Source organism: Apium graveolens, chromosome 2, assembly GCF_009905375.1.
Source record: "Apium graveolens cultivar Ventura chromosome 2, ASM990537v1, whole genome shotgun sequence".
Classification (NCBI taxonomy): domain Eukaryota; kingdom Viridiplantae; phylum Streptophyta; class Magnoliopsida; order Apiales; family Apiaceae; genus Apium; species Apium graveolens.
The window spans coordinates 225,352,967-225,364,119 of NC_133648.1; positions in this window are offsets into that span (position 1 = coordinate 225,352,967).

An 11,153-nucleotide genomic window follows, 5' to 3' on the forward strand; every position below is an offset into this window, starting at 1 on the left:
CTTTCTGGGTATCAAGCTACCGGTCTTACATACACTTCACATTCTTGAAGGTCACTTCCTTCATCCCATTCTCCTAATATCTTGTTATCCTATCTCCTCAGTCCATCCGTGTTTCCTTATTAATCCATCGGTCTATCCCAAAGTTTCATCGAATACTCTCAACTTAAAGGGGATTAATTATACGTATCGCTTACACCTTTAAACCTTGACTTTTTTCTCATGATCAGTCACTATCGCGTTGATGATGACACACTTCTCTATATATTGCTAGGGTTTCTTAGGGTTTCACATACCTAACTCCCTTATCGCTTCTCAACTCTATTTCCTTTATATCCCTTTATACTCCTTTCCCTTTCAGTCTTTTATTTTCATTTCTATTACAGCCATTTCATGAACCAACACAACATAAGAATTAATTTCAAAAATCCAGTCATTCTGGATTCGTGTCTTTCAGACGAACCTTGACGACTTTCACAACCTAGATTCATGATTCATCATACTTGTCCGCCTCTGGCCTGGTTTTTAAACTTCTACACTTTCTCTCTATCTTCCTTAGCCTTCCACTAGCGGGTGGCCTCTCTCTTAGGAAGGTAAGTGGCAAAAACAGTCTTTTGCGCTTCGTCAATCATTTAGAATCTCAAATGATTCCTCTATTTCCTTTAGCCAGGCTCTTGCCTCGACTGGGTCAGCTTGTTCGTTGGAACTCTGAGAGCTTAGCGACTTAAAGGTCCTGAAAGAATTTCCCACCGCATTGTTTCCTCAGGGTGGTGGTTGGGGGTAAAAGTATAAGTTTTGTTTAGGCAGGTCCATGAATTGCCCAATAGGAGTACCATCCTGGTTCTTCCTATCTTGCTTGACTTCTGTTTTTTCATTATGAAATGTTTTATCCTTCTCTCATAATTGGGGTTATTTTATACATTAAAATCCTTGTTTTCCACTTTATTATGTGATGGGTTCCTTCTATCTTGATGGCGACCTCCCTGATTATCACATTCAAGGTTTGCCCTAAATCTTATTCCTCTAACTATGGCTTTCATCCAAGATCCCGTCCTTAAGCTCTTGAACATTTGGAAACCAAATTCTCTAGAAATACCTCATTATTCCCTCATCATCTTTCTTGGTATTAATCTCTCCTTCAGTCATTGGCTCTCTGCCTTCATTCATCAAATTTTCTTGGCAAAATATGATCTTTTCTAATTATTCGGGTTGCATTGCAATCTCAAACAGCTTTTCGGTACCGGCTCCGGTTACCTTCACTTCTATTTTCATTTTCTCAAAATCTCTTATAAACTCTCCCGAAGACATTATCATCTTGAGTCTCTCCTTTCTACTAAGGGCGTCAGCCACCACATTGGCTTTACTTGGCTGATAAATAATCTCATAATCTTAATCCTTGATTAGCTCTAACCACCTCCTCTGGCGCATGTTGAGCTCTTTCTGCGTAAAAATATACTTGAGCTCTTGGGGTTTGCGTAAACCTCGCACTTCTCTCCATACAAGTAGTGCCTCTAATATTTAGGGCAAAACTATTGCCATGAGACCAAGATCATGGGTGGGATATCGAATTTCATATTCTCTTAATTGTATTGACGTGTACGCGTTTACCTTGCCGTGCTGTATAAGCACACACCCTAATTCCTTGTGTGAAGCGTCACTATAAATCACGAAATCTCCTTTTTCCATCCGGCAACGCCAACATAGGGGACGTCACCAATCTTTGCTTCAGTTCTTGAAAGCTGTTCTCGCAGTTCTCTGTCCATTCAAACTTCTCAGTCTTACGAGTAAGCCACGTTTAAAGGGGCTGCTATCTTTGCAAACTTGAACAAACCTACGGTAGTAACCGGCCAATCCTATCTCTGGTAGTCACACTGACTACGGTCATTAATTCCTTAGCGATCATCTCTTCAGTCTTGTTAGGATCCTTCACGAGATCCTCCTCAACAACAATCTCTTCTGGGATAACATCCTTAATCGTTACATCCTTAATATGAACATCATCTGGTCCCTCGTTAGGGTGCTCCATTGAATCCACAATCGGATCCCCAATATGTAGTAAAACATCATCATATTATTGCTCTTAAACTTCAGGTTTCGGAGTCCCGCTACCATATACGATAATGAACTACGCTTCTATCATGATATTCATAAGGGTTCCCGTAAGGGTTTTAACTATCAGTACTACGTTAGGTAGTTCGATTATGAACTTGGCAAGAGTTCTTATTATTTTAGTGAACTTATTATTTTAACGTCGCATCATCTCTGAGGTTTATAACGCTGAGCTCTGATACCATTTCTGTAACACCCCCAAATCCGGGGTCGAGGATCTGGGTTGTCACGAGTTCCATTTCCATTAATAACACTTAATCTTAATAAACAACCAACTGCTGTAATATCCGGGATATATCGTGTAATTATTTTTGCTAATAAATAATTATTATATGTGCTCAGTATCTATTCTGTGAATTATTTGTTAAGTGTTAAAGGTGTTTGGATGTTTAAAAATAATATTAATTGAGTATTTTAATTTTTATATGTCCAAAATAAAATATAGGTAATTGTCATATCTTCCTAATTATTTTTATGTTGATTTATGATTTTATAGGAAATATATGAATTTTATAAAATCTTTTTCCAGGTATTTAAAACCTATTTTATAAAAACGGGAACCAACCGACGTCATCCGTTTTTACGTTTTAATAACCCGAAACTCTTCCGATAACTCCTTCCTAACCCAATTGCAATATTCCGAGCATTTTCCTTGTTTCGACTTTTTCGATCCGGCGTACGGTTTGTCCTGCGCGGGTCCCGGCGCAACATTTTCGATACAATATTCGTTTCGGTAAATCAATAAAACTCGTATTTTCGATAAACGGGGGCTTTTTATTAAACTATCATAATTATCACCTCGTAATACGTGTAACCAGGCGCTGAGACCAAGACCGCAGTACAAATTGTATGTATTTGGATAATTATCTCGAAAACCGGTACCGTTTGGATCAGTTTTTACAAATAAATGTACCATTTTATATCCGAAATGATCCAACGGGAAACTAATTTCCCGTAATTATAAATAGCCTCTACCGTATTTTATTTTGTATTAGAAATCATTTGCAAACAGTATTTACAGAATTTCTATAGAGAAAATACTATAATTATATTATGTTCTTCGTAATCAAACACAAATTCGGAGGCGTTATCGATATCCGATTTTGGCGTACATATATTCAAAACGAAGCTACTGAAATCTAGAATCCAAATCTTCCATCAATTTCAACCCAGAAACATCAGGTGATTTTCTATTTAATTATTTATATTCGAATTTCTTGGTATTTAAAGTATGAATTTTTGTTCGAAAGATTGTTTGTATGATTTGATGATTGTATGTTGTAGAGCTCGTCTTCCTGATGATTTTGGTATATTATATGTGTGATTTGGAGTCCAGTAACGTGTTCAATTTGGTGTTTGATTATCGAAATTGTAAAATTAGGGTTTTAATATTTTGAATGTTCTTGATTCGATTTGGGTATTTCATTTTGATTGATTCTGGGTTTGGGTAAGTTGTATCAGCGGATAAATCGTTTAAAAATAAGTCGAATCATGTATTTAGTTTCTTCGTTGGCTGCCGGAATCGACCCGCCGGAAAAGCTCGAAGCTTCGCCGGCGTTAATGGCGATTTCACCGGCGTCTCCGTGTCAGGCATGGTTTACCTCTGTTTTTGCCGTAATTGGATTGATGTTGAGTTGTTAAACAAAACCCAGACAACCACGAACATGTTAGTGATCGTTCGGCTGAGGTTCAGGGATCGCCGGAAAATCCCTGGCGGCCGGATTCTGGAATGGGGGTGGCGGGTCGAACGGGTTCTTCGTGACCCGTTTAGCTGACCCGTTTGACCCGGTTTTGATTCTCTGAAATTCTAATTCCCATTCTGAATTCTGTTTCTGAATTCTTTTATTTTAAAAATTCTTTTAAAATTCTGATTTTTTCATAAAAATTCATTTTTAATTTCTAAAAATTCTTATTTAATTCTGAAAAATTATTTTTAATTCGAAAATAAATCTTAATTATGTAATTAACTAATTTTAGTTGATAATTAATTATTTAATTAGTCAATTAATTTAAATATTAATTGATTAATTAATATAATTAGTTATTAATTAGTTTTAATTGATTAGTTAATTAGATTTAATTGTTTATTTTTGATTTCAAAATTCCGAAAAATAGTTTCGAGCTTTAAAATATTATTTTAAATTATTTTTAAGCCTCGATAATTATTATAAAATTATTCTGAAGCCAGATTTGGCCAACCGAACCGTGTTTATTATTTTAAAATTGCTCCAACGACCCGTTTTAATTCCGAAAAATATTTTAAAAATCATTTTAAATACCCGAAAGCCTGTTTATGACCCGAGACTTCTTTATAAGTGATATGTTATTGATTATTTGACGTGTTATGTGTTATATGCAACTCGTGGATTGACTATCGGTCTATATGTTCGGTGATTACTTGTTTATAGCATAATTTTCAATCCGTTAATCGTATTTGGCTAAAACGAAGGGTAGTTGAAACCTTATGACGTCCATGTGATGACTAGAACAATGTGAGATGAATATTAATGGATGCTTATGATGCCTAGCAGAATAAGCAAGGCGTAAGAAAGGAAAGCAGGTGATCATAAAATAGAATTGACATGTAGAAAATACAGCAAGTGATCAGAGGATAGAAGCGAGGCATAAGAGAAGCAGAAGAGTGATTGTTGAATGGGGTCATTAGACAAGTACAAGTGAAGTTGAAATTGATTATGATAAGGCAAGTATTTCTAAACCTTTCTCGAGATATAATGCAAATATTTCTAAACTCTCTTGTGACATACTGTTAATACCCAAAATAGCTCTGTTTTATACTGTAAATACTTTGAATCCTTCAGCCGTGAACCTGAGCCACATCATTTGATCTTTGAGCCGTAAGCCTTATTCTTTGTAAACCATTTGTTGTTGAATTACCAAATACTAAACCACATAAATACGATACTACTCCACAAATATATATCCATTATATACCAAACAGTGGAACAGAATCGTTTACACATACATAAACTTTTATACTCAACCATAACTTGTGATATCAAAGTACTAAAACCTTGTAAAAACACTATTCATCTAATACCCGATTATCCTACCGGCTGGAGGCCACTTCTTTTATATACGTTGTCATACCCTCTCGGTAACCATGAATTTTTACCATGCTTTTATACAAATGTTTTATTGTTATTAATTACGATCTGGTTTATTGAATTCTATTGTTTATCATATTGAACTGCTTTAGAATTGGATAGTTTTCTTTGTGTGGACCAGATTCGTGGTCAGACCATATCGATGGTCAAGTTAGGCCAATGTGTGCCTTGGATCCAGTAGTTAGAGCAATGCTGTGTGCTTTACTCGGGGTTAGTGCGTGACTGATCAGCAGCCTAACCTTGGTTTTAAAAACTTAAAATGAATATCCAATTCTATTGGTTGTTTAACAAGAAACTTGATTCCTTTGAATCACCTCGTTTATTATTGTTTAACCTCAATTATTGATAATATGACTTGCTGAGCTAGTTAGCTCACTCTTGCGAATCTTTTTATGTATTCTACAGTTAAGAAGGATACGGTTGATAGCGAGGTTTCCCAGTTCAATGTTCGAGCTAGGATTCCAGATTATGATTGATCGAGCTAGTAGGAGCTTATTGCAGTAGTAAGATAGTAAGGTTGTAAGAGAAATTTCATATCAGTTGTAAATTAAATTAGTTGGGATTTGGTGCGTTGTAATAAAAGTTAAGGTTGTGGTTTGTTTTCATACTGTAACCTGTTGCGATCCGTGGTTATGTAAAGCAGGGTCATTACAAATAATATTTTATATACAGGTTTATATATTGAGTAAGTGTTGTGGACCCCAAACTTCTGACCCGGGTTTGGAGGGCGTCACAACTGCTGCGTACTGTGACCCTACAATATACACAAACACCACAAGTTATAGTCTCAGAGATGAATACCAAAAATAACACAAGTCATTTTATTCCACAATTATATGTCATTACACCTCAAAAGGGATTTCTGAATAAATTTACATATTCTTTGCCATTATTACAATTCATAAATATACATAAGTCTGTTACATCAGAAGTTGAAAGCCTAGCCTATTGGTAGTTCCTACCTCAGCTACAGTGGCTTCAACGCCTACAGGAAACTGCGGAACGTTTCCTATCCGCTCGCGAAATGGGAGCTTGGTCCTGTTCATCTTGTCTAGCTGTTGTTGTGTGATAAAAGAATAAAGTAAGGGTGAACAACAAGCCCACCGAAATAATATGTATAATAATTAACAATATATGAGCATTCTCATAGTACTCATGAAAGTCTTGGTCAAGCAGAAATGAACCAAGTTTGATATCTTAATGCGACGAAGTCACAAAATATTCAGTATATATATACATATATACTTTTCAAAATCTTTGAAATCCTCTGACATGTAAAGTATACACAGAGTTCCAGTTTATAACTGTATAAAAATATATTTGCAAGATGATCTCATATATCTAACCTTGTCTCAATGTTTTTATGAAAATATTTGTCATACATAAGATAATCATTAACTAGATATAAGTTGAAAAGATGAAGTTACAAGATACTCCAATATACTTATATCTTTTCCGAATACTACTCGAACTACCACCGTTCAAGCTATAATCAGTTTCAAAAGTTCATCACATAGATGAGACTACAAGATAAGACTTGAATATATTCAATCTTTGAAATATCATTTGAAAGAATGAAGTTACGAGATACTTCATTAGTCCCGATATATATATATACACCTATATATATACATTTCATACACTCTTTTGCTATAGAAGTATAAGCAGAGTTGTCATTCCCAAGAATTTTGGAAAGAAGAAACTTTGGCATAAACCTGATATCTTGCTGATCAGGAAAAAATACCAATTAAGTCACATTTTCTACTAGTAGATGGATGAATCCCCTACTGGTCATCACCCTGGCCGCATTAGGGCCTTATGCTGGACTGCCACTCAGCCACTTACGCATTGATGGACTCCCACTGAGCCGCTTACACTTTCATGGATCCCCACTGAGCCCATGTTGCTTATGCCGACGCATTTCGATTGGGCTTATTTTCCGAATGTTGGGCAAGTAATCAAACTCTTTTATCAAGTTAGCAACTTCGTTGCTCTGAAAATACACCGCGGAGCCGGATCCCTTAGATTTTGAGCGAGTATTTAAATCCCCTTTGAAAGGAAGATCTTAAATCTGAAAATGAGTTTTGGGATCCGCTCTAGCTTTTAAAATCATTTTGAAGACTCGAAAACATTTTAAAGAATATTTAGAGTAATGATGATTTAATAAAATAAATCATTCCCGATGTGTTAGAAAATATCTGAATATTATTATTTAATTAATATTCCCATAATGGATAATCTTTACAAAAATAATTGAAGTAGAAGTTTTAAAACTCATACTTGAAACGAATAATAAATAACAAAAGATATACTTTTACGAAAGTACGATTCTTATTTGAATAATCGAAAATAAGTTTGATTATTATTCAAAACCATTGAATATACCTTATTCGATTAATAGTTATAGAAAACTATATATATATATAAATATACATATATTATACTCGGTAACATCGACTCCCGGTTTAGAAAAATATTCACCTTTGGGTCCCCTATACTAAGGGTATAGACAACTACTGCTTATCTCTAGCATAGGTATTATGCAGTTTATAAGCATCCACTTATCTCAAGATAATGCATCAATATATTTACATCACAACATCAGTATAACGGGTAGAAAACTTGCCTGAGCGTTCCGGGGAAGACTTAAGCTTAGAGTGGGTCCGATAACCTATGAACAACAACATAAGCCGAAATTAGACCATGGTCGCTTAAGAAACTAGTCAAAACTCACTCATACCCTAACGGTCGCTTATACGCTTAACGGATTTGCGTTAATCGCTCGCGTACCCTCGGTTCCACTAATTTTAATAAATTAACCGCTACGAATTTTAAGGCGACTCTTTCGCGAATACTCTACTAACTGACCAATTAATCTTACATAATTGTTTCGTACTCCAATTAGTCATTTAAGGACCTTAATCAAGGTTTCAAAGTAAAGAGAGGGGTAATGGTTCGCTCGCGAAACGCCGTTACTTAAAACGGTCATTTCTCATAAACCGTACATCGGATCCAAGTGAACCATATATCAAAACGAAGCGTACGACACGATCTAGCTAAACATGGCAAAGTTACAGATTGGTTAGTGAGATTTCTGTCCCGAACACTAAGTACAAGCAGTTGAATAAAAATGGGCATTACGACGACTATGTTTACATTATTCCCAAATTGTAACACCACAAATTAACACCATTCCACCACCATTCAACCAAAATACAAGATCATTCAACCACCAACATTTTACCATAACCTAATCCACCAATTTCTAGGTTAAACATTCAAGATTCATAACTTTAATCATTAAGCATTAACTTGACTTACTAATGGCAATAACCAAGCATAACTCATCCAAATCATATCACTAATCAAACCAATTCTTAGCATACTCTCACAACTATCATAATATGCTTAAAACCACATTAAACCAACTGATTTCTAAAGGTTCAAGGGCTTATACCTTCCTTGGAGAGTGGGGATTTACTTATAAGCTTCAAGGAGTGCTTATATGGCCCTAGGAAGCTTGGATCTTCAATGGAACCTAAGAAAACCAAAACCAAATTCAACTTGATTACTATTCACCCTCCACTAAAATGATTTATTTGAGCTAGAAAACCTTGGATTCAAGCACTTAAACTACTTGCTCTTCTAAATTATGAAATATAGGAGCTATGGAGACTAACATCTTAATTTATGGTGGACTAGAGCTTGGACTTTGCATTTCTAAATCACCATTTATCTTGAAAAGCCGAGAGCTTCTTGGATGGGAGAGGAAGATGAGTTTTTTCCTTGGCTTTGTCTTGGAATGTGTGAAAGAATGCTTGGTTGCAATTGATCTGTAACGACTGGGAAATTTACGTCTGTATTATATTATATTTATAATAAATAAGGTATGTTAATGTGTCATTTATGTGTGATTATCTGTTAAACCCTAATTGTTATGTGTTACGTGTATTCCGTGTCATTTCTGTATTTTTAAGGTATTTTCCAGATATTTTATTTCACATTCATATCTTTCATTTCAAACGTTTTACAACCCAAACAATGATTTTTAAAGCCAGTATTTCAAATAAAATAATGGGCCTTATTTTTCATCAAACGGATTTTACTATCGCATTATTCTGAACATCTAGATATTTTATAAATTTTCTCATTTTACGAAAAATGACTTTTTCGGGCCCCATTGGGTGTTAAAAACCCCACAAAAATTACATTTTTATTTTTATAAAATTATAGGACTTTTATTTATACCATTTCTTTGTATTTTTGCATTATTCACAATTTTTGGGAAATTTTGACATATATATTGTATATATAAAATAATTATAAATTAAATTTTAATACCCAAAAATTATAAAAATTAGGGCTAAATATTTTTATTAAATTTATAATTAGCCCCTTAATTTTATTTAGGAGTATTAATTTTGCAACTATAAATACCCTAATTATTATTAATTTAATTAATTAAAATCAGAAAATTCAGCAATTTTCCCCAATTTTCCAGAAATTAGGGTTTGGTGTTCTTGACTTCAATTAGAGATTTCATCGTGATTCCGACCTCCAAATCAGACATGTAAGTAGTCGTTGCAAAGCTCTTGATCTCTACTTTCGATTGGTATAATCAATTTCATGTTTTATTGCTTTGATTTTCAATTTGCATTTTTAGGGTTTATAGTCGAATTAGGCGTTTTTGATTCTTCATTTTGTTTGATAATTTTGATGGTTCGTATAGCTTCCCCTGAGTTTTAGGAATGATTTTGAGTATTCAATTGATTGGTATAACCCCAAGAGGGTATGGTTCGAGTTCGTAGTTTTACCCGAATTTTTGATTCGATTTTCTGTGATTTTGAGTAATTTGTGATTGTTGTGATGGTTGGGGATCGATTGTAAATGGTTTAAGCTTTGATTTGGTATCAGTTTTGTGAATTTTGGTTAACGTTTCGATGAAACTCGATTTTCCGGTGAAGTTCGTCGGAGAACTTCGACCGGAGATGGCGGATGAGGGACGATTTGATGATGGTGACACCGGGAATAGGTAGCTGCAGTTCAGGGGAATTGAATGGTGTCAAAAACCTGAAGAAACGATGCTCTGGGAACGTCAGGTGGAGTCGTCGGAAAACTCCGCCCGTGGCCGGAGCTTTTCCCAGAATCCGGCGGGTCGACCCATGTTCTTGGGGACCCGATTGTCGACCCGTCAACCCGGAAATATAACCCAATTTCAATCCATTAAAATCCAATTCCATTTCCTAAAAACTGTTTCTGATATTTATATTTATTATTTCTTTTTTATAAATTCAGAAATTAGTTTTGTAAATTCTAAAAATATAATTAAAATTCTGAAAATTATTAATAATAATTTCTAAATTATTTTCTAAATTTAGAAATTAAAATTTAGTTACTTAATTAATTATTTAATTACTTATCTAATTATTTATCTATTTATTTATTTATTATTTAGTAATTAAGTTATTAATTAATAATTAAGGATTAAAATGAATCGAATAGTATTATTTAAACAGTCGATAATTAGTTAAATAAAACGAGTAACTCGTATTCATACGGGTAATTGAACGATAAATTTGATTATTATTATGATTATCCGGATGATAGTTAATGATTCGTAAAGTTTCGTAATAATTATTATTCGTATCGGGTAATTAAATACAAATATTTAATTTAAATCGTATAAATTGTAATAATAATCGTAGTGTTTCGATAATTATGTGAAGAATGCGAACAACTCGTAGAAATATGAGTAATTAATCGTTGAATTAAATTTTGATTCGAATAATAGTGTATATTTTCGATAGTTATTGTACCAGCTGATTGTATCGATTATTTATTTATAAATAATCGATCTAATCAAATAAATTATAATAAATTATAAATAATTGTAATAAAATTTTGATTAATCCTAATAATTAG